Source organism: Calliphora vicina, chromosome 5, assembly GCF_958450345.1.
Source record: "Calliphora vicina chromosome 5, idCalVici1.1, whole genome shotgun sequence".
In the NCBI taxonomy this organism is placed as follows: domain Eukaryota; kingdom Metazoa; phylum Arthropoda; class Insecta; order Diptera; family Calliphoridae; genus Calliphora; species Calliphora vicina.
In genome coordinates, this window is record NC_088784.1 from 20,854,834 (window position 1) to 20,880,389 (window position 25,556).

Consider the following 25,556-nt stretch of genomic DNA (forward strand, 5'->3'; position numbering starts at 1 on the left):
CTGCATGTGCGATTTGAGTTCATGTTCATCTTACGTGGTGCTGGTGTGGACTAGTCACAGAGATCGTGAGATTTGACCCATTTAGACTTTTTCTTGTGGGGTTTCCTGCAGCCGCTGGTCTATGCGAATAAGCAACAAACCACAGTGGCCATTAAAACTAACATAACCCGACTGATGTATGCGCAGAAGTCATGGAAAATTTTACATTTCGGAATCGCTCCATCTAGCGAAGTCACGGCGGACATTTGCGAAAATAATTTCTTTCAAACGAATACAAATTTTCTCAAAAAGTCTATGAACAACAAAATACTTGGGGAGAAGCAGAAAAACTGTCTTCTTGTTATCAAGATCACCCCTATAAGGCACAAGTCTACTCGCCTGCTAATGTTTCAATTTTGATTCATAAACTGCATAGTTCTCAAGTCATTACGAAAGGGTATAAGTGGAATACAACTGTTTGGTAGAGATAAGATTGTCTCCATTAAACATATAATTAAGACTTATAAAGGCATTAGATAAAACTGGACTATCTTTTCCGTTTCTTTCAAGAAAGTTTCCATGGTCGAGGCCCACAAATAAGACTTTTAATGAAAGACAACTATTTCATACATTGCATGAATGATTTTGAAATAGCGGTTTGGAAATCTTTTGTATTCGTTGTGAAAACTTTCTTCGGAAATCAGAATGCTGAAAATTACGAGGAATGGTTTAAAGAAGTCAAGTTTCTTTAGCAAGTCTTGAGTTTATAGAAGAGAGAGGAAGGAAAAAAGGAAAATATTTCCAATATTCTACTCTCTCATCTAAGACTTGAGCAAGTAAACTTCACGATTAGTTTCCAGATATTAAGATAGTAAGAAGCAGGAGTTTCAGAAGGCTGAAAATTACGAGGAATTACTTAGTGCTGGTTCACACACGTCAAGTTTACTTGAGCAAGTCTTGAGTTTATAGAAGAGAGGGGAAGGAAAAAAGGAAACTTATTCCAATCATCTCTACTCTCGCAACCTCTAACTCTAGACTTGCTCAAGTAAACTTGACATTTGGTTTCCAGAGATAAGATAACTTTGACTCTATTAAACATTTTGAGTTTATAGAAGAGAGAGGAAGGGAAAGAGGAAAATCTTTCCAATATCCTCTACTCTCTCTCGCAAGTAAACTTGACGTGTATGAACCAGCACTTATACAGCTTTTAATTAGCTTTAAAAATCTTGGTTGTAATATGAACATAAAACTGTACTATCTGAATAGTCAGTTAGACAAGTTTCGGGAAAATCTTGAATCATATAGAGAGAAACAAGGAGAACGTTTCCATCAAGATTTAAAAATGATGGAAGACAGATACCAAGGTCTTTCTACTGAACGTATGATGGCAGATTACTGTTGGAATTTCACACTACTCTAAGCGACATACAATCCCTGTAAATATTTATAAACCGCTGCTTGCGAAAAATATTGTGAATATTTTGGCCGAACGTAGTTTCCAACAGAGAACTCCAGCAAATGATGATATATCAAAGACGGGAATTGAATGGAACCCTCAAGGCATCAGAAAAAGAGGTAGACCCGCGAACACCTGTAGAAGGCAACTATAATCTGAAATTAACGAAACAGTAAGAATTTGGCCTGGCACAGGACAGATCCCGATTGAAGAAAAACTTTGTATATCATACGAAACTATCCTAAGGGCCTGCAATTTCTCGAAAAACTACAAGTAGCATTGAAGAAATTAGTCTACAGTTAGAATTAGGGTATCGAATATACTTAAAATCAGTATTAGTTTTGGCGTCCCCAAAATTATTGTAGACCTGTATTATTAATAAGGAATTGAGATGCGTGACTGCTAAATTTAATATTGTTTTCATTTCCAAACTAAAAGGTCAGACGGCATGTATTGCTTGTGTTTTGTGCCATGTATTGGGACATTTTACCATATGTAAACATATACATACCGTGTGATCCACATGAAACTTTGTGTATGTAAAATACATGTGTATTACTCGTGACATTTTGGCAATTAGAGCATGTTCTATTTTCGTGTGTATAACAGTGTTGTATTTTGAAATACAACACTGTGTGAGTGGAAAAAAAAATCAAAACAAAAACGAGTAAAGAAAAATCATAACAAAATAAGTTTCATTGCATTAAATATATTTATTGTGATTTAAAAATGTTTTAAATAAATATATTGTTAAAAACAATAAAAATATAAACTTATAGAGGTTATGTCACATGCAATTACATATGTACGTTTGAACGTGGAAATTATGAATCGTATGTATAACGTGAATTTTGACATATACACGGAATTCCATATGTATCGAATACATGTCCCAATACACATGCGATACATGCCGTCTGACCCCCTATAAGCATAACATTCTAGTGATGGCGTGGAAACATTTTTTGGTAATGTTTTAAAAAAACTTCTAATTCGGAAAATGGTGAAAAAATTATATGTTTTCTGAAGAAATACTCACAGATTTCTCAAGGATACTTACCCCCTGCAATATCTCATAATTTCCATATAAATTCAATTTTTAACTCAACAAATTCATCATTTGACACCGCATTAAAATTGAGAACGTCTAAAACACCTTGTGAAATAAATTTAATGAACTTTTTCCTTAAAACAGCAAACAAATTGATATTCTGTACTCTACATTCCTTTTGCACCTTCAAAACTCACGTTTTGCTTTTTTTTGTTGGTTGCACAAAAACAAACTTTTTGTTCTTATACAATTTTTCATGTTTTTCGCCTTAGTTTTTTTTTTGTTCTGTTTTTGGTTCTTTTCACAGACTACGTGATATGAAAAAGTAAAATAATATATTTTTGCCATAAACTGCATTAGAAGAGAATCGGTGGTAACATTAATTTGTCAAGACAATTTGTTACATATAAGAGAACAATTGATAATTAAAATTAAGGGGTAGAGGTATCACATTTAGAACATGATTTAAAAAGCATTATATTTTCTAACTTAATTTTTGCTATATTTTTCGAAAGTCTTATTAAGCTGTTATTTAAAATTTCCCTGTTTAGGTACTGTATTTGGCAGTCGTTTATATCCTGTTCCGTTCTGTTTCGTTGGTTGGTTTATTTTCAGCTAAACCTTTACTTTATAAAGCATAATCTAGTGTATATTATACCCAACTATTCCTACATTGTTAAAATTAATTAACAAAGTATAACATGTCCTCTTCTTTTGTATTCTTTTGTGGATTGTGTGAGTAAAAAAAAGAATAATTTTGTGAAACATGTTTTTGTTTTAGGTTCTGCGAAATGTAATATTAGTTTTGTTGAATTTCAAAAGGAAAAATGTACCTCTTAATTATGACTTATATGTTTTTTTCATAATTGAATTATTCACTCAGAAATAGTTGAATTGTAGCAACTGAATTTTTCAACAGCAACATAGACATATAGGGTTGAAGAGGGACATGCGCCTAAGGGGGACATCAGCCAACACCGATTAACTTGAAAACAGAGTAATCGATGTTGTTATATTACTAACATTTTATGTTAATGTGTCACAGTAAAATGTAAATCAATATGTAAAAACAATAAAATATGATAAAGGATTTTTCATTTCATCTTTAAATTTAAATAAAACAAAGCGTGTTTAAGATCTAATCGAAATTTTGTATTCGCTTTAAAGGAATTTCGATGTCATTATGTAAGAAATCGAACGATACAAATAGTAGTCCGACGGGGCATGATCCGGACTATAAAGAGGGTGAGCAAAACATTCCGACCACTTCATTGTAAATACTTTTTAACATGTGCTCGAGCGTAGTAATGATGGAATATTATTCGGCTAATGCTCGCTTTAAACAAATCAGTTCTGTTCGGTACAGGTTCTCTGTGATGGTCTGGTCTAATTTCAGCAGCTCATAATAGATAGGACCCTTTAGCTCCCACCAAATACAGAGAACTACTTTAGCGCCATGAATATTTTGCTTAGGTGTCGATTTGGCTGGTTGCCCGGTCTTCACATACGATGTCTTAGGCTTCAGGTTATCGTAATGGATCCATTTTTGATCGCAAAATAATTCAGTACAAAAATAATTTTCTTTTATAGCGTTCAAGCATCATTTCCGACATGCAAAATTGTCTTTCATGGTCTTTCGGCTTCAAATTGGTATAGTACCCAATTTCCCTGCTCTTGTATGAATCCTGCTGCCCACAAACGTTTGGAAATTGTTGCTTGAGTAGCTCCCAATGATTTTGCAAGCTCTTGTTGATTTCGACAATAATTTTCATGGAGTAATGACTCCAATTCTTGGTCTTCAAACTTTTTTGGCTGTCGATCTTTGTAAAAATCCAATTTTGCATGACTCTGGCGCATAAATCAGTCTTAATTTGACCGATGACATGGGTTATGTTGGCTTTGAGGTCCGCTGTGATTTAGGGCTTATTCGTATAGATCTTCGTCTTAAGAAAACCCCTGAAGAAAAAGTCTAACGAGGTCAAATCACACTATAAAACCATCACCTCCACATGAAATGACCATACACTCAAATCGCTCGTGCTGTGTGGCACGTAGCTCTTTATAATTAAACCACATGTCGTTGGGACCCATATCATCCAATTCATGCCTAAAGAAGTTAGTAATCATCGATGTATAGTGTGGCCCTTGACGATGATAGCCTGGCCAACGTCACTCTCAAATAAATATGTACCGATGACGCGGTCAGGCCAGAATCCATACGAAACATTTACTATTTCTAGATGCATTGGACTCATGTGGATTGGTATCGTCCCAAATTCGACAATTTGGTTTGTTGTCGTACCCAGAAATAGTCATCATCGCTGAAGAAGATTGTTTGATGAGAATTAGTTTCAGTTTCCAACTACTGCGAGGCCCATTCAGCGAACATATTCGTTGGCTATGGTCGTTTACCTTAAGCACTTAGGTCAGTTATGGTCTAAAAAAGGCCGAGTTCTTGAGAAAGGAGGAATTGACTGCATCGAATTCTCCTGCACATTATTTCGGCAGATCCTACGTTTCATCATCGTACGAGTTGGACTCAAATGTGTCCTCGCGGTCAGGCCAGAATCCATACGAAACATTTACTATTTCTGGATGCATTGCACTCATGTGGATTGGTATCGTCCAAATTCGACAATTTGGTTTGTTGACGTACCCAGAAATAGTCATCCAGAAATAGTCATCATCGCTGAAGAAGATTGTTTGATGAGAATTAGTTTCAGTTTCCAACTACTGCGGAGCCCATTCAGCGAACACATTCGTTGGCTATGGTCGTTTACCTTAAGCACTTAGGTCAGTTATGGTCTAAGAAAGGCCGAGTTCTTGATAAAGGAGGAATTGACTGCATCGAATTCTCCTGCACATTATTTCGGCAGATCCTGCGTTTCATCATCGTACGAGTTGGACTCAAATGTGTCCACAACACTGCGAATAGTCCTCTAGGTAGGACAATTATGACGACCGTAAAATGAACACCCATTTTGATAAAACAGTTTTGATAAACTCTCAACGATCCACGGTGATTTGGCAAAGCAAACTGAACAAATGCCAGCCAGTTCAACAGATGTAGCTTCAAGAAAGTCCCTCTAGTAATATTTTGTTCCTTCATTTCACATCGGACAATTCTGTCCCACTCCCTTGACGTATTTACCCCTTAGGAGGGGCAGTATCGCCGTGTTTGATCCCTGTAGAAATGTTTAAACAAAATGTATAATAAGAAGAGATAGGAAAGATTGAAATAAAAAATACTAAAGCCCACATGAGCTGTACACAAGAAGAAAGGCTTTGGACGGCTACCTGTGAAACTATCCAACTGCTCCAGACCTCATTCAGTGAACACACATCGTTGTCTATGATCATTTACCTTCAGCTCCTGGCTCTGTTGAATTTTTCACGGGTCACGACACATAATTCGTCAAGCTGTGGTCTGCAAAAACCCCAGATCCTGTGAGCTACGCGAAGTCGACTGTCTCGGATTGTACTGAACATTCTCACTGATAGCGGCGTTGTTTTCGGCAGATTACTTTCATTTCGTTGTCGTACAGGTGTTGGGTTACGGTTTACTGAACCAGTTAAGTCAAGTTTATCCACCACTGCGAATAGTTCAATCGGTAGAACGATTATGGTCACGATAAAATGGGGGAAACTCTCGGAACGTTCATTTTAATTGCACGTGTTATTGAACGCTATATCCTTCCATGGAGATTTGCCAAAACAAACTGAATAAATTATGGCTAATTCGATAGATGTAACTTCAACAAATCTATCAAATGTCAAAGTTCGAATGTCCCTATTCGAACGCCTTTTATAACAAATCTTTAATATTAATTTAACTAATCTCAGGCCACTGATTAATTTTACTTTTAACTTTCCACCCCTCCTCTATAATTCCTTGATCTTCCATAAATATCTCTAATCATCTCTGCTGCTGGGTCCTTTGGCAACTTCTCTAATGACAAATTTCTTTAACTTATACTCTTCATAATAAACACAAAATGCAAGTAGTTTATTGCAATTTTTATACTTTATAATCGAAATTAATGTTGTATTTTCTTTTTTTTTTGGTAAAAAAAAAGTTATTTTTCCAAACAAAACTTGTGTTTATTTATTGTGGAAAATATTTTTTAACAGATTTTCCCTGTAAACTTACAACTAAGAGCTCTGAATTAAATTGCAAAAAATGTTGCATACCTTTTAGTCATTGTTGTTGGAGTTATTTCTTCAAATCATAATGATATTGTTGTGTTGCCAAAAAGTTTTTACGCCCTCCTGAACCTCCTCCTCCTACTCCACCTATTCGATGTAATGTTAGTAAGTAACTAAGTATGTAATAGGAGTGTGGAACCATAGAAAGGAAAAACTTTTTAATGTGCATTTTACTTCAAAATAAAATAAAATCTGTTCTTTTGCATTTATTGCCTTTGAAAGCATATTTTTAGGGGTAATTTTGTGTAGAATTCTTTGTTGTGAAAACTGAAAACTAAAATTGAGAATGAGAAATAAAGTTTGCTTGATTTAGGTGGGTACACATAAATAAAATGATTACAGGAAAGTAGTTTTTTAAGCAAATCAACAAAAAAGAACTTTGCTACAACTAAGAAAAGTTTAGCTAACTATTCATATACTTAAATTAAGCAGCAAACATTGATTATAAAGAATAATAAAACTCATAATAATAAGAAAACTAAATAATAGAAGAAATTTGTTTAAAAAAAATAATAAAAAAGCTTCTTGGCAGCGGTGGGATTCGAACCCACGCCTCCGAGGAGACTGGTGCCTTAAACCAGCGCCTTAGACCGCTCGGCCACGCTACCGTTATAATCACAATGTTGCCAGTTTTCAGCCCTCATCACGCACAGCATGTTGCCCATTTTCATTAGGGAACATTTAATTAAGTATTTTTATTAATCTCAAGCAAAAATTCTGCCAAAGCTTTATACGTTTCGATTTTCTCTTAAATTAAATCGCTATTATGCCAGAATTCTGTTAACAATTTAAAAAAAATGCTACCTCAGCATACAAGAGGCAGAAATTGACTTAAATATTCTTATCTGCTGATTTACATCATATTTTTATACCTTTCATATCAAACGTTATGTACAGTTTCCTTGAAAAACTATTCACCACACAACAATAAAGAAAACTATTTAACAATTTTATACCAGTCATTCATTAAAAAATAAATAAAAATACCTACTAAATACTTTAGACAACAAATATCATCATTATCATCAAACGGAATGATTTAGGCATTTAAGCCTACCTCTCTTTCTTGTCCACATTACTTGTACATATCTCCTTTGAAAATCAATTCTTAATTATAGCAAGAAATTAACAAGACAATAAATGACAAACAATTGTTTAAATACTTCCTTCCACCTGTAAATTTCTATAATTTAAAAAGAAGACTTGTAAAAACTATTTCTATTCTTAGCCAGCGAGAGCATCTATGGAACACAAAAACAAGAAATGGCCATTACAACAGAAATTCTTGTCTTTTAACTGCTGGAACTTCAAGACAAATGTTTGGCACACACAATTAAAATAAATAAAAAAAATGGAAATGAACAAGACACCCATTGAATTGCAATTCAAAGTAATTTTGTTTAGCAGTTAATGAAATTCTCCACAATGCATAAATGGTATTGCTTAGAATTGGAATGATATGCAATGTTTAATATTGTATTGTTTAAATTAAAATAAAAGGCATTAGACAAATTTATAACAAAAGGTGTTTGTTTAAGCCCAATAGAACTTAGGAAAGTTTTAACTGTCATACTGGGCTCACTTTTTGAAATTTATGATCAGTATTTTCTGGTAAATCATCATGAATAGATTGAAGCTTAAACAATGCTACCAATTATCCAAATTTACTTTGAAAATCAGTCATTAATTCGCACAACTTATAGAGGATTGGCCAGTCAGTGGTCATCTATACAGCTCCAGTATGGTCGCCATCATTAAGTGATACTCAGTGGAGAAATATTCAAAACTGTCAGGCTGCCTTCAAATTACCTCCGAACACCACCTTCACAAGGAAACTAAGATTTTACCGGTCAAGCAACACAACGTCATGTTGACGCAACAGTTGCTTCTGGGATGTCAACTGAGGAGTCATCCAAACTTCGACTTCACAGAGTCGGAGTCTCCCATGTGGCATGTCAGATAGAACCTACGAAAATACGACACAGAGAAAAGAGATTTGTGATAGCAACCGAATTTGTTGTCAATCGAATGATTCGGTTGCACACATAGAATTTTTCGGTTCTATCAACAGAAAGTCAGTTGATAAAGAAGAATTTCGGCTGAAGCAATTAACCTTTTTTAGCCAATTATAGCGGTCACTAAGGTAGAATCATTCGATTGGCAACAAATTCGGTTGCTTTCACGAATCTGTTTTCTCTGTGGAGGAGAGCATATTTAAGTATGTGCAGGATCCATTTGATCGCAGCTCTTATATGACAGCTTTGATCGAAATACATAGAAACGCCATTAGTTCCGCGGTAGCAGGATACCGTTTGAATGTCGTACTTGCTATCGGGACCATCGATATCAGTCACCGAGAACATTCTACCGCGTTTAACAAGAGTCGTTCTGGCACAACTAAGATCAGGATGGAACAACAGGCACGGTCACGCATAGACCGTACCGTCCTCAACTTATACCCAGCATGTCTGTGGTCAGGATTGTAAAATGGTTTATGCTGCTACAACAACAATAACTTATAGATGACTACGGGATTGTTATGACTCATATAATCATCCATCTGAGCAAGCTATCCTTCGAAATTTGGTTAGATTTCCTACCACATACTCTCTAAATGATGCAATAACACCAACACGTCGAAGGAATGTGCGTACTGAAGAGAATATCGCTCTCTTCAGTATGCACAAGATCCAAATTTATCGATTCGTCGTCGGTCGCAGGAATTGGGGCTCTGTCCGTCCAGTACGTGGAAAATTTTGATCAAAGATCTTGGCCTACACCCGTATAAGATCCAGCTAGTGAAGCAATAAAAGCCACGAGACCATCATATGCGTCATTCTTACGACGATTGTGCTCTAGAGCAGTTGGAAACTGAACCCTACACTTCACTTCATCAAGAAAAATGCACCGTTTTGTGCAATTTACACGCTAGTGGCATCATCAGACCATATTTCTACAAAAATTAAACCGTAACTCGCGTAAACGTAAATGAAGATCGTTGCCACAACATGATCAATGATTTTGTTTGGAAAATATGAATGACTTTGATACGGACGAAATGTGGTTTCAACAGGATGGCGCTTCGTACCTTACGGCGACCATAGGTACGCCGACAACTTGATTTCAAGAAATGGACCTTCCAATTGGCCTCCATGATTGTGCGATTTGACAGCTCTCGATTATTTTCTGTGGAACCACATTAAGTCACTGGTTTATGCCGAATACTTTTTGTTTCGATAGATTCACAACGTTCACTCTAGAATACGCTCCACTTTGGAGCAGAATATCTGATACTGGCTTGATTCGTTCTTGGCATCAAAAAGTTAACAGTTCTTTTGGCTCAGAATCCATGTGTTGCCAGAAAGATAGGAAAATTTCATAGCTAACAATGGCCAATACTGTCCAAGGGATAATTGGGCCGCGAACTCTGTCCTAAGGGATGACGTGATCTCAATCTACACTGATGGTTCAAAGACAGAAAGAGGCACGGGCTCGGGAATCTTCTCAGATGAACTGGACCTTTTGATGTCTATTCGATTACCCGATACCTGCACAGTTTTCCAGGCAGAGATTTATGCCATCGATACAGCCGCGAGAAGAATCCGGGAACTGAAACTCGAAAATTCGACTATACATATCTAATTGGACAGCCTTGCATCAATCAAGGCTCTTAACTCCAACGTGATCTGGTCGAAATGTCTTCTCAATTGTATCAAATCACTGGCACAACTGACACAACATCACGTCGAGTTGATATGGGTTCCAGGACACGAGGGCATCCGGGGAAATGAAGTATCTGATGAGTACGCAACCAACGGGTCGTCCCTGGACGTATCTCTAGCGCAAAGGGATATTCACACTCCCCTGGTGACAGTATCGAGATTGATAGATGAATGGGCTTTGAGTGAGACGGAACTCAGGTGGTCAAATATCATCACTTGTAGAATATCCAGAATGCTCTGGCCCAATCTGAGAGGATAGAACTAGGACTCTTTTGTATCTTAGCAGGAATTCGATCAGGCTTCTTACGGGTATAATTACTGGGCACTGTATGATTGGACATATGTCGGAACGTATGGGTTACCCACGTTATAGCTACTGTATAAGTTGTTTAGATGAAGAGGAGGAGGAATCGGTATAGCACTTTATATGTGAATGCCCAGCCTTACAAGAGCATAGACTACTACATCTTGGTAGAGCTCTTTTCCATGATCTGGACTGTCTCAGAGATGTGTCACTAGTAAATATGATCAGATTTATTAGAAGTACCGGTTGGTTCCCACGGTGATCACAGGAATCACATAGTCAACGAAATTAAGGAGGGAAACTATTCTCACTTTATGTACGAATTTTCAGCATAAGGGAATAGTATTTCTAAGGGTATCACAATGGCCCACAAGGCCTACGAGTGAACTCGCTAAATTGCTAGCAACCCACGTAACCTAACCTAATGGCCAATACTTTGAATAAATTAATTTTGTACAAATGTTTCTAAATAAAAGCTAAAAAAATACACCAACAAAAAATTGTTTGATTAAAATTTACCTTTTAGTGTTATTTTTTACAATTTCAAGTTTTATCGTGCTTAAAAAAATACCCTTACGAATCTTGTATCCATTTTGTCACACCCTTTATATTTATATGAGAGTGTAATTTTTTGTTTGAGAGTAAAAAATTGAAGCACATGGTTCCATCCAGGATCGAACTGGAGACCTTCTGCGTGTAAAGCAGACGTGATAACCGCTACACTATGGAACCCCTTAAAGGGTTAAGAAATAATGGTAATTTTCAATACTCGAATCTTTAAAAAAATTTAGAAATTAAACCTTTGTTGCATTTTGCATGACTTCCATCAGAGGAGACAATATAATAATAATCTTCTGCTGTGATCTTTCTCAAATTAAAGTAAGTGTTCTAAGGAAAGATATTATAGATGTTCAGTGGTTAAATTTATTAGGTAAAATTGTCCAACAATGTCTTTTAAACCGTATTATTTCTTTCTTAGTTTTAATAACTTTAATTACTAAAATTTTTAAGTTTAAAATAATAAAATAATAAATAATAATAAAAATTTTGCCACTTGGTTCCATCCAGGATCGAACTGGAGACCTTCTGCGTGTAAAGCAGACGTGATAACCGCTACACTATGGAACCAGCTAACGGTTCTTTGCATTATTCGTTATATTAGCTCTATTATATTTTTAGCATCTTTTTTCTAGCATGCTATAGTTTTCCAGTTGTGATATAATTTTATTTCTGGAATATATTTCAATATAATTTTATAGCCCTGAGGCCGAATTACCGCATTCTTACTTGGTTTCATGCTCGATTTCGAATGTCATAACCTCTAATAAAAAATTACCATAAATTGTACTACATCACGAATGCGACTATTCGGTCTTTTTTGACAAGGGTCATTCCATTTGTAATTTTTCATTTACGACTCCCCAAAGTATATATATATATTCTGGATCGTTGTAAATAGCGGAGTCGATATAACCATGTCTGTCTGTCCGTCTGTATATTTAAATCAACTTTCCGTAGCCCACAAATAACTTACAGTGTAAGACAAAAATGTGTAAATGATGGTCATATATTTACACTTTGTGACACCATTTTTAAAGTGCAATGTTTATAAAGAAACGTTTTGTGTTTTTTTAAACAATATTTATTAAGGATATTTTAGGACTAAATAAATAAAATATTTCCTTAATTATACTCCAGTAATCTAAAAAAAATAACTGCAACCCATTTACACACTTTTGGCGCAGATTACTAAAGTAACTTTTTTAGTACTTCGAATAACCTGCTTTCGCGTCAATGGCAGCCTGAATTCTGGAGGGCATACTCTCCACCAGTTTGCGACACTCTTCTTGCATTATAGATCCCTAGATATCATGGGAGCGCTCCTAGAGCTGAGTTGTGTTTCTAAATGCATTTTGATAATTATAAACGCGACGTTTTAGAATTCGCACCAAATTCTCAATCGGATTTAAATTCTGAGATTGTGGGAGTCAATCTAGCAATGTAATTTTGGCGGTTTTTAAAAAATTAAGCGTCTTTTTAGACTTATGTTTGTTGTCGTTATCTTGTAGTATCACAGTGTTTTCAATTTGTCCACGCCAATCATTCAGACTATCCACATCTGTTGTCTTGATAATGTCTATATACATTTCTGCATTCATATTACTACCAATTTTATGGAGTTTTCCTACACCTTTCGCAGAAAAACAACCACAAAATGGCAATATTCCATCACCATATTTCATAGTCGTCATAAAATCACGGTCTTTTAATGGCGCATTTCGTTTTTGGTAGTCATATTTTGGTCCATCAGTTCTAAAATGGTTAATTTTCGATTCATCTGTACAGATAACTTTTTCCCAATCATCAAAGGTCCATTTCTTAAAAAAATTTACAAATGTTAGTCGAAGAGACTTGTGTCTTTCAGTTAAACGAGGTTTTTTAACAATCTTTATTGCATAAAAACCACATCTTTTGATTTCTCTAAGAGATGCACGTTTTGAAATCTTAATTTGGTAGCATGAAGATAGTTTTGGTTGTACCTCACGGGGACTATTTTCTTCTCCTGATGCAACTAGACGTTATACAGTGAGACCATCTTTTAACAATAGAATTGAATTCCGTCCACAAATTGGTGCTGGAAAAGCCAAACCACATATATTCGCTATGTTCTCAACAGATTAAAAGAAATATTGAATTTGGTGGATATTTTTCGATGGGAGATACCATTTTTCAGCTGCTCGGTAACAGAATTTGCAACTTCGGTGATAATCTTCTTCATATTCAATATTCCTTAAAGAATTGTAAATTGTTAACTAGTAACATGTTTTAACTAACTGTCATTAATGAAATTGATTAAAATTGTTCTTTTTCTAAATAATAATAACAAGTTTATTTAACTTTAAAGAAAATGCGACAAAATTGTGTAATTCAGTTTATAACTTTTTGATATCCTGGTATTTAAATGCCATTACTTGAAATTAATTTTTTTGTATTGCTATACTTCACTAATCATGATCTTCATATTGTGTAAAAAATATTGTCAGATTGGTAAATGTTGAGCATAAAAATTCAAATTATAGATATTTCCAAATTTATTTACACATTTGTGTCTCGTACTGTATATACATAAATAATTTATTGATCAATATATCCGCTATAGACCCGGTTCGGTCGCTATTTAAAACCGAGAAAATCGATCCATAAGTGGCAGAGATATAAGGAAAAAACCACAAGAACCTCGATTTTTTACCTATTTATACCCTACACCACCATAGTGGGGAGGGTATTATGCGTTTGTGCAGATGTTTGTAACGCCCACAAATATTAGTCTAACACCCACCTTAAAGTATACCGATCGACTTAGAATCACTTTCAGAGTCGATTAAACGATGTCCGTCCGTCCGTCTGGTTGGCTGGCTGGCTGGCTGTCCATGTAAACCTTGTGCGCAGAGTACAGGTCGCAATTTTTAAGATATTTCGATCAAATTTGGTACATATTACTTTTTCGGCCCAAGGTCCAAGCCTATTGAAACTGGCTGAAATCGGTCCATTATTTCACCTAGCCCCCATACAAATGTCCCCTCGAAATTGGACTTTATCGGTCATAAATGTTTAATTTATCTATGTATCTACACAAATTTCGCTCCAAATAAGTTTTATATATACAAAATTCATGTCACCAAATTTTGTTACGATCGGTCCATAATTAGTCATAGCTCCCGTATAGACCCGCTTCCGAAAATCACTTTAACGTGCATAAATCGCTTAAAAATTTTGGTATACACACAAAATTCAATATAGTTAACTTTGATATAGACATAAATCACACGATCTAATTTTATGGTGATCGGTCCATAATTGGTCATAGCTCCCATATAAGACCCACTTCCGAAAATCACTCAAAAATATAAATTATTGAAATTTTAAAAGAAAAATATTTTTACTCATTTACTTGGTGTAGGGTATTATTTTTTACTTGTTTTGATCTATATCTGACTTAGTAATCATTAATAAAGACAAGATGGATAGAAATTTCAAAGACCTTGACAACGAAATATAGATGTACATATATAACGCCATAGTATTTTTCCCGATTTTGACCAATTGTATGGGTCAAAATCTGGAATAATATTTTTTAACCTGAGTTTTTTTCAGCAAAACAATTTTAAAACAAATTTAAAAAAAAATATTAAAAATTAAAAAAAAAATTATTCAAAAAATATATTTTTAAAATTTTTTTTTTATTAAAAAATATTTTTTAAATCTGGAAAATTTAATTAAAACCTTAAAAAAATTAAAATAAAAATTTAAAAAAAATTTTGCCACTTGGTTCCATCCAGGATCGAACTGGAGACCTTCTGCGTGTAAAGCAGACGTGATAACCGCTACACTATGGAACCAACTTATAAATAGCCCAGACAAAAACCACACTTATATTTTAATATAAACAAAATTTGAATAAGATATTGTAACATATTTTTTGTTAAATAAATTAATTTATAACAATTGTTATAAAACGGAAGTGATTGTATTAATTTCCTATAAATATTATCCCTCCAATTATTATCAATATCATTAAAATATACTCATTTACATATAAAATAACTGCATATTTATACTGTACTGACATACATGAGTATTATAACTGTAATATTGAGTTTATATATAAAAATAACCGTCACTATATATTGTACAGCTATAATGTACAACATTTCCAGCTTATATTTTTTGTTCTCCGTTTATTTTATGCGTTGTTTTTTGTTCATAATTTTTTGCTTTAATTTTATTTCAGTTTTTTGTTCATTGTATCACTGGTGAAATATAATACTGAGTGAAAATTACAATATCATACTTATACAAGTTTGTACAGAGAGTTGTAGTAACCGTCTACCTTTCAGCGGTGAAAAATCAGAGACATACTGATACATACTTACTAGGGTGGTCCTTCTTTTGCGATTTTCGATGCGGGTTAAAATTGTTCTTCTTCGTCATCTTAAAGCCATGTGCTGCAAATTTGACTTTAAAGTTCAAAAAACCTAATATATACTATACTAGACTATAGACATTCCAATATGTGTTAAAATCGATCTTAGGAGTCAAAATTGACCCCAGAAATGAAAGAGTTAAAAATGTTCTGGAAATTTCAAATTACAAAATAATTAATATTACAAATAGGCTACGAAATGTATTTTTAAAAAATAATTTAAAAAAACTCCGTTAAAATAAGCATTTTTAAAAAGAGAAGTACGAAGGAAAGAAAAGCAATGAAAGCTGAATGTTTTTAGATGACAAAGAGTAAATTTAGACCTTGGCAGCATTGAAAATCCCCAAATTGTAATACAGGGCCACCCTAATACCTACTTATCCTCACAGTGCTGCTCGACCAATAACAACAATAACAATCTCATTATTTGTACCGTATGACCTGTAACATTATTTTCATAATAATGCCAATGGTTGGCAGTTTCATATCATTTGTAGTGTTCCCACAAAGAAGGAAATTTAAAAGAATTATTTGATGAAGGATTAAAACTGGATAATAAAAAATTGCATTACTTAGAAGTAGTTTAGTAATGGCTGGACTATAATCTGACATATATATTAGAGTGTCCCTTAGAATTAAATTTTTTGAAATGTTAACACGGTACCCCCGGAAAACTTTCGTATTGACCTAAAATTAAACCAAACATTTTTTTTTAGCTTTTTCTAAGAACGGCCGACTTTCGATTTAATTTTGAGGTGCATTTAAAAGGGGAAAAAATGCATTTTTTTAGATTTTTAAAAAATTTTGCTATTAAGTAATTACTTTTGCAATTTAATTTAAAAGAATCAAAATTTGTTCGTAATTGTCGTTCTAATGCGATATAAAAGACAAAATTTGGTTATAAAATGTTAAAGTTATAAAAAAAATCGCCAGGCCATTAACGTCTCAGGCAACTAGACAAGAAAGGTAGGAACAAAATTAACATATTTTGATAAATATTAAAATAAAAGTTTATTCTTACTTAAAATATATCCATATTTACTTGTATATGAGTTTTTATCTTCATAGGGTACAGTTAACCTATTCGCAGGTATAACCAAAAAAAATATTTTTTTTAACGGCAATTTCAAAACTCCAATTCCAAATTTTTAAAAATTTTGTTAAACAAATTTCAGAATTTTTTGATCATCACATGGGGATTTATTGACAACATAATAGGGAATAAAAATGTGAAAAAATATGTCAATACCTCCTATAGTTTTTCCGTAACTGCGATATAAATTTTGCGATTTTCGAGAAAAACTAATTTTTGGGTCATATTTTGGCGAATGAGCCCAATTTCCTTACTGTTATTAATTTTAAATCTGTTCAGCATATTATACTTCAGGTATTTCTAAATATAGTTTGAAAGTTTTCATAAAATCGGAAAACCTTAACCTTTAATTCGTGAAGGTCAAAGGTCAAATTTTTCAATATTTGGAATTTCTAATGGAAAGATAGCGAAATATTATATATTTTTGGGCCGATTTTAATGAAACATAAGCAAAATATAACATGAAGTCTAGTATTTACAATACCAGCACAAAAATGGAAATTAACCCTTAAGAGCACTTGGTGTCAAAATGATTGTCGTTTTCGTGATTTTAAAAGTTCAGGGTCATTTGGATCCCGAGTGCTATTAAGGGTTAATTTCCAGTTTTGTTCTGTTATTGTAAATACTAGACTTCATGTTATATTTTTCTTAAGTTTCATCAAAATCGGCCCTAAAATATATAATATTTCGCAATGTTTTCATTAGAAATTCCAAATATTGAAAAATTTGACTTTGACCTTCACGATTTAAGGGTTAACGTTTTCCGATTTTATGAAAACTTTCAGACTATATTTAGAAATACCTGAACTATAATATGCTGAACAGATTTTACTTAAAATTAATAACAGTAAGGAAATTGGAATCATTCGCCAAAATATGACCCAAAAATTAGTTTTTCTCGAAAATCGCAAAATTTATATCGCAGGTACGGAAAAACTGGAAACTAGAAAACTGGGACACTGAACAAAATAATCTGGATTGTCCGTCGCTATCACACATTGGAGTTTGTAATTTTGGTTCAAATGGAATATAGGCGTACGTTTGGCGGCGATCCTCCGAGTGGATGGTTCATTATGAAACTAGTGAATGATTTTGCAGAGCATGAGACAGTCGCTAGAAGACCTTATAATCGAAACCCATCCGTTCGAAGAGGACCATACTTCTATGAACAGATAAATCGTTTCGGTTACTGGAGACCGTTAGTTGAGCATATTAAAATAATTTTTCTATCCAGAACAATGCCGAAAGAGAATACATTTCAACTCTGTGTGGATGGTGCAATTGAACACATAGCAAAGCCGGTTATGGGCGAATAACACAGACTCATTTCAAGAAACTCAACCATCTGTTGGCCCCCCAGACATGGAACTAAAATTTCCACCTAGATGATTACATTCCTTAAGTGAACTGCTATATAGACTGGGCACTCATATCTTGTCACTGCGAATGTTTGACTTTTATGACTGTGTGTGCAGTGAATATCTTTGGTTTGATTTTTTTTTACTAACTATACCCTACGCCATGTTGTAGGTGGCAGAGTTAACAGTTTAAATTTGTAACATTTAGGAAAAATATCATGGAAAAAAGTGAAATTATATTTCATGACTTCTGTTCTTTACAAATATTAGGTATATAACATAAAAATTATTGATTTTTTAAATTTTTTAGATTTTATTTGGCAACAATTGTATAACATAAATTTATTCAAAGTATTGGCCATTGTTAGCTATGACATTTTCCCATCTTTCTGGCAACATATGGATTCCGTGTCAAAACAACTGCTCAAGGCCAAGAATAGCGGATACTCTGTTCCAAAGTGAAACGTATCCCAGAGAGAGCGTTCTGCATCGATCGAAACAAAAACAAGTAAGAAAGTATGGCCGGTCAATACCCTGCACTAAGTAAAAGAGCAAAAACATTTTTTCTTTTAAAATTTCAATAATTTATATTTTTGAGTGATTTTTGGAAGTGGGCTTTATATGGGGGCTATGACCAATTATGGAGCGATCACCATGAAATTGGGTCGTGTGATTTATGTCATTATAAAAGTTAGCTATGTTGAATTTTGTGTGTATACCAAAATTTTTAAGCGATTTATGCACGTTAAAATGATTTTCGGAAGCGGGTCTATATGGGAGCTATGACTAATTATGGACCGATCGTAACAAAATTTGGTGACATGAATTTTGTATATATAAAACTTATTTGGAGCGGAATTTGTGGAGATATATATATAAATTTAACATTTATGACCGATAAAGTCCAATTTCGGAAGGACATTTGTATGAGGGCTATGTGAAATAATAGACCGATTTCAGCCAGTTTCAATAGGATTGGTCCTTGGGCCGAAAAAATAATATGTACAAAATTTTATCGAAATACCTTCAAAATTGCAAAAATTTACTTGGACAGCCAGCCGACCAGCCAGACGGACGGACGGACATCGTTTAATCGACTCAGAAAGTGATTCTAAGTCGATCTTTATACTTTAAGGTGGGTGTTAGACTAATATTTTTGGGCATTACAAACATCTGCACAAACGCATTATACCCTCCCCACTATGGTGGTGTAGGGTATAAATAGTCGGACGGGTCACGGTCTGAACTATGAGACAAACCTTCCCAACCACTTCATTCTAAATACTTTTTAACAAGTATTGCAACATATGGCCGAGCGTTGTCATGATGGAATATTACGGTTTCATGTCTGGCCGAATATTCTGGGCATTTTTTGGTCAATGCTCATTTCAAACGAGTCAGCTGCATTTGGTACAGGCTCCCTGTGTTGGTCTGGTCAAATTTCAACAGCTCATAATAAATAAGATCCTTTTGTTCCAACCAAAAACAGATAATTACCTTAGCGCCATGGATATTTGACTTTGATATCCATTCGGCTGGTTGGCCGGGCTTCACATACGATTTCTTACGCTTCGGATTATCGTAATGGATACATTTTTCATCGCAAGTGAATCATTACCTGATTAACTGATTTCTTTTTATAGCGTTCAAGCATCATTTCGGACAATGCAAAATCGTCTTTCAAGGTCTCTCGGTTTCAATTCGTTTGGTACCCAATTTCCCTGCTTTTGGATGAATCCTGCTGCTCGCATTGAATATTTAGTAGATCCCAATGATTTGGCAATCTCTTGTTGAGTTTGAAAACAAACTTCATGGTGTAATGCCACCAATTCTTGGTCTTCAAACTTGTTTGGCTAGCCTGGGCGATCTTCCGTGTAAAAATTACCACTTCTGAACCCCACAATCCATCTATTTTTAAGTCATACTCCCAATAAGATGTGTGTTTAAATCAAGTTTTCAAAATCCTCAGACATTTTTATTATGAAATGTCTCATTACATTTATTCTTTATAATGTAGATTAGATTACTATTAAGTTTCAGCTAGATCGGTTCATAAATATAAGAGATCTGAGTAACTGAATAAGTTTTCCTTTCCCACTTTCACGAAAAAGGCTGAATAGCAGCCCATCTAGCCGACTGTAGGCATCTTTGGTGTTTCATATTTAATTTTTTTCATCTTTCTCTTCCTCCTCCTTCCTTCAGTACTTTGCAGATCATAACGAGCTACATGACAATGGTGAAAGTTCAAATTATTACACGTATAATATGGACAGACATTTTTATACTTGACAATAACAACTGAAATCCCTGCAGTTTTAAAACTTAACTGTAATCCTTTAGACAGTATTTTGCACTAATCTCCAATTACTTCAATTTATATAGTTTTGAGTCGTGTGACGCATATATGCTCTTAGTAATGCAAAAAGAAGTCAATTGGTTACATTATACATCCCTTGTAATTTAGTGTTTCCATGCTTTCTAGAATGAAGTCAGTCGCTACATTTTACAAAGTAGTTATTAATCCACCAGAAGTAATCTATGGGAGAGTCAAATGTCACTTAGTGTCCCTTTGTAATCAGAAGTGTAGTGTGTTTAAATTTTTTACTTCAATTTCTATTGTATTATCATTCTACTAACCATTGTTAGACCAAGCTGTAATCAGGGACAGTCAACCACCGGAAGTAATCTATTGGAGAGTCAATTGCCACTTATTGTCCCTTTGTAATCTAAAGTGTAGCATGTTTCTTTTTTTTATTGTATTGTATATATTGCTGGTTGCATTATCAGCTCTGCTGGTACTCCTTTGCTGCAGTTGAAGGTGTGAATACAATGTTAATTTTTTCTTCTCTTTTTTTGTTGCTGTTGTTATTTTTTGTGTCATTGTTGTTTTATTTTGTGGATTGAAAAAAATACGCAATCAAGGTAATTAAAGTAATAATGACAGTGTACGTGGTCAAAAAGTTAAAAAATGTGTGTCTGTGTGATTTTTTTTAATGATACTAGCAATCTGATAAACCAACAAAAAATGGAAGAACCAGCAGGGAGTGTGATGAAGTTGATTTTTGCATAATTAGGAGGATGGTTTTCTGCTGGTAAGGGGAATGTCAAAACAAAGTCAAGCAATTGTGTATTAATTTTGTTAAAAAATGTTTTTTCAACAAACAATTAAAATTCGTTGTAATTCTCGAATTCTAATTCGTTTCTACGATATATTTGAAAAAACTTAAATTGTGAATTTTGAACGTCCCCCTCTAAAATTGTTCTATGTATTGTAGAAACAAACTGAATAAATGACAGCCATAAGCTGTCATCTTTTCAAATGATACGACAAAAATTACGAGAAATTCTGGTTAATTTAAGGGCACTGCTACACGTTCAATATATATTGTGATATTTGGATCGCGATCCATTGAAATGGATCACGCAAAATGAGGTTATTCTGCGATTTGGATCGCGATCCATCAATACTACATGCTACACGTTCAATAAATATCGCGATACTGGATAGCAGTCAATATATATTGAACGTGTAGCAGTGCCCTAAGAGTTCTGCTACTAAATCCATTACGTAACTGAAATTTCAAGCAGCAGTTTCTAGTCTAATCCTAATCTGCCTGAAATTTCAGTTTCACCAAATATTATTTTAATTACCTTTCAACTTAAATGGCAGCTCATGAAATTAAATGCCATATTTGGTACTTGTGTACAACCTTTTTGAAAACTAAAATATACAACTTGGTTCCATCCAGGATCGAACTGGAGACCTTCTGCGTGTAAAGCAGACGTGATAACCGCTACACTATGGAACCCTTGAAATATGAGATGATTTATATTGTTTGGACAGCTTAAACTTAAATTAACTAGTATTACAAAAAATAGCATTGTAACTATGTATGTAGTATTTGACCGAATTAGGTACTAATTACTTTTCGTTCGCTTTGTCCAGAAAATAATGAGGCCCACTTACAAATGTACTTACAAAATATAGGGAATAACTAGAGATTTATTTGGTAACAATATTCGTCCAAGTAATATGCTGAGATCAAAACCAAAATTATATTATTTATCAGTAACTTACTGCGAAATTAATTAATGTAGTGATTACTGACAATTCATTACCAACAATTTGAATTTAACCAAATCGATAAAGATTTTGATGGATGGGTTTTGAAAAACTGAGTATATTTAAAATTATTTAGTTATTAATTTTAAATTTAAAAATAATATTTAAAATTAATAACTAAATATTAAAATGATTAAAAATTTAATAAAAAAGAAGTTCACCTGGTTCCATCCAGGATCGAACTGGAGACCTTCTGCGTGTAAAGCAGACGTGATAACCGCTACACTATGGAACCAATTAATGTTTAGCTGACAATTGCTTAATATCACAGCTTGGGTCTTTCCTTAATTTTTATATTTTGATTCATAGTAAACGATTAAAGTCTTGATTTATTTTTCATTAATTTTATACAAAATTTTAAATTTTCTCGAAAATTCAATAAAAATTAAAGAAAATGATATTTAATTTTTTTTAATTTTATAAAAAGTTTATAAAACTGAATTTCCATAAAAAAATTACTTTTTAAACCTTAACAAATTTAAAAATTGATTATAATTGAAATTAATATTGAAATCTTATTAAAGCTTGAATTTAATTATTAAAACTATAAAATAGTGTTTAAATTAATTAAAAATAATAATAAATAAAAAAGTTATTACCACTTGGTTCCATCCAGGATCGAACTGGAGACCTTCTGCGTGTAAAGCAGACGTGATAACCGCTACACTATGGAACCAACTGTCAGGCTATTGGCAAATGTGGGTTATCTTAGATATATAATCTAAATTAAACAAATTTTTTGTCACTTGCGATATTTTTTTTAAAAAAAATTTAAAAATAATTCATATAACATGTTAGAAAAAATATTTGCAGTTAGATTTTTATAAAGTCTATTATTTTATAGCATGATATATTCTGCTTTGGTTTGTTAATTATTAAAATCTTTTTAAGTCTTGATTATTCAAACTTTAGCCCCATTTTCTCAATATTTTTCTCAGTCTATATCAGCGAAATGCAAACTCACACCACTACAGTTTTTAGATATTGTAGTTGTATGAGTTGAGTATTATTCTCTAGCAAAAACAAAAACAAATAGCTGAAATAATGAAATAAACAAGCATAAAAGCGTAACACAACCTGCTTCTATCAATGCTCATGCGAGACTGACTGTTTTTATAAAATGTGTGTGCTTGCGTACATGTGTAAACAAAAACAAGAGAGCTCATTTGAGAGCTCACTGCAGCTCGCTGGTCTATATATATAAAAATGAAATGGTCCATGTATGTAATGTCATCACGTGAGAACGGCTGGAGCGATTTGGCTGATTTTTTTTTTATTCGATTCGAAATTTTCAGGATATGTTTTGTAAAGAATAAAAATTCAAAAATTCCGGGTAAAATTCGGCAGTTCTTTTGTTTATGAGTCCAGTCTACTGTAATTAAAAAGCTCCATAAAGTATGCAGTACAAATTTAAATATTTTATTTGCAAATAAGAACAGGCTGGTGTGAGTGGGTTGGAGAAACTTGAAGAACAACATTAGTAAATGCTACCGGGCGAAGCCGGGGCGATCAACTAGTTTTAATATAAAAATAATATTAATAGGAAGTATACAATTATATACATCGTTACGAAAAACGATAAACAGAAATTGTGAAAATGGGACTTAAACTATGTTAGTTTTCCCTAAAGATTTTTACATAAAATTTCAATAATTTAATAAAAATTTAAGAAAATTCTAAATGTCGAAATATTCTGTTAAAAAAATAGTTTTTTACTGCAAAGTCTTACATTCTTTTTAATTTAATTTCTAAACTTAATTTGTTAATTAATTTTTTTTAAATAGTAGATTTTGTAGCAAGTAGTTTTTCATTGTTTTTACATGAGATTTAAAATGGTATGTAATTAATAAAAAAAAACTTAACATACAGGTATGTTCTGTAATCCACGTGATTTCAAATCACATACCGTTTTAAAATCACACGTGTGATTTGTGCCTGTTCTGTAAATCACACTGTTATTGTATTTTTCGGTGTGATTTTAAATTTTCGAAAGCACAAGAAAACAGCTGATTCGTTTATTTTAAATGTTTTGTTTTGCAAATAATTTTGTAGAAATATTAAAGTGAAAATAAAAAAATGCCTGGAGCTTCGGTTATATCTTTAATTGAATTAAAAAGAATGGAATTACATTTTACAAACATTTTGCAAAAACTATGGCGCAAGCTCAACCACTATGTCAAAAAGAAAACAAAACAGCAAAGCTGCCACAGTACACAATTGCTTTTGGTTACCACTTGCTTCAACTTTGTTGCATTTTTTTTTCCAATTTGCGCAAAAAACTTAACGCATATTGATAACTTATAATATAATCTAACAAATATTATAAATTTTATGACGAATTCTATAAATAATTTAAAGATATTGAACATATTTTAGACAGACATTAAAAAATTTTAGTCTGGCAAGCTTCCATGTATTTTCGAAAATCATAAACAGCTGACAACTGAAAACAAACCTGAAACCACAAAAGAAATCACAAAAGCAAATAAACTTTTTACAGCAGAAAAGGTGTCTCTAGATTTTTATTAAATTTTAAGTGTTTTTTTAATAAAACAAGTAATTCTATAAGAAAATTAATAAAGGACATATTGTTTAATTTATTTAAATAATTTATTTTAATATTTTCCATGCAATAGCCGCAGAAATAACCAAGTGATTTGAAAACATTAGTGACTTTGTTGAACGTTTTAAAATCACAAAATTATGTGCTCAGAACACCTTTTATGTGATTTCAAACCACTTTTATAAAATGTGATTTGCAGAACATACCTGATACTTGTAAATAAAATAACGCCACTTGGTTCCATCCAGGATCGAACTGGAGACCTTCTGCGTGTAAAGCAGACGTGATAACCGCTACACTATGGAACCAGTTGAAAGAATTATTCGCAATTTCATAAATTATAACTGTAATTACTCTCATTACAAATCTACTGTCATTATAAAGGGGGTCTCAAAATTGACGCAAGATTTGAATTAAATAGAAGCACAATTTTTTTTAACCACCATCAAAGAAGATGAGGGATATATTGATTTTGTCATTCTGTTTTTAACATATTAAAATATTGGTCGTAGAAACAATAAGTATATACTTAAATTAATTGAGTAGACAGAGGCAGAAGAAAATTATATTTTATATAAAAGTTTATTTAAAATAATTATGACAACAATTTGATGTGTTTATTGTATGGCTACTTGATAACGAGTGAACAAATTTAGAAAAATGTATTATAAAATTATTTTCATTCAAAACATAAAATTCAAAGGTAAATAGTAAATT

General features: G+C 33.1%; 1 protein-coding gene and 8 non-coding genes across 9 annotated transcripts in view; 1 reads left to right on the forward strand and 8 right to left on the reverse strand.

The window, feature by feature from the left end:
- The window catches only part of GstS1 (Glutathione S transferase S1), a 491,998-nt gene that overhangs the window by 139,266 nt on the left and 327,176 nt on the right, over positions 1–25,556 (forward strand). The window lies entirely within an intron of this gene.
- On the reverse strand, positions 7,219–7,300 carry TRNAL-AAG (transfer RNA leucine (anticodon AAG)). The gene has a single exon. It is a non-coding gene; the product is annotated as a tRNA-Leu (tRNA).
- TRNAV-UAC (transfer RNA valine (anticodon UAC)) lies at positions 11,378–11,450 on the reverse strand. The gene has a single exon. It is a non-coding gene; the product is annotated as a tRNA-Val (tRNA).
- On the reverse strand, positions 11,774–11,846 carry TRNAV-UAC (transfer RNA valine (anticodon UAC)). The gene has a single exon. It is a non-coding gene; the product is annotated as a tRNA-Val (tRNA).
- Positions 15,046–15,118, reverse strand: TRNAV-UAC (transfer RNA valine (anticodon UAC)). Its single transcript has one exon. It is a non-coding gene; the product is annotated as a tRNA-Val (tRNA).
- On the reverse strand, positions 21,890–21,962 carry TRNAV-UAC (transfer RNA valine (anticodon UAC)). Its single transcript has one exon. It is a non-coding gene; the product is annotated as a tRNA-Val (tRNA).
- TRNAV-UAC (transfer RNA valine (anticodon UAC)) lies at positions 22,439–22,511 on the reverse strand. The gene has a single exon. It is a non-coding gene; the product is annotated as a tRNA-Val (tRNA).
- On the reverse strand, positions 22,880–22,952 carry TRNAV-UAC (transfer RNA valine (anticodon UAC)). Its single transcript has one exon. It is a non-coding gene; the product is annotated as a tRNA-Val (tRNA).
- On the reverse strand, positions 25,075–25,147 carry TRNAV-UAC (transfer RNA valine (anticodon UAC)). Its single transcript has one exon. It is a non-coding gene; the product is annotated as a tRNA-Val (tRNA).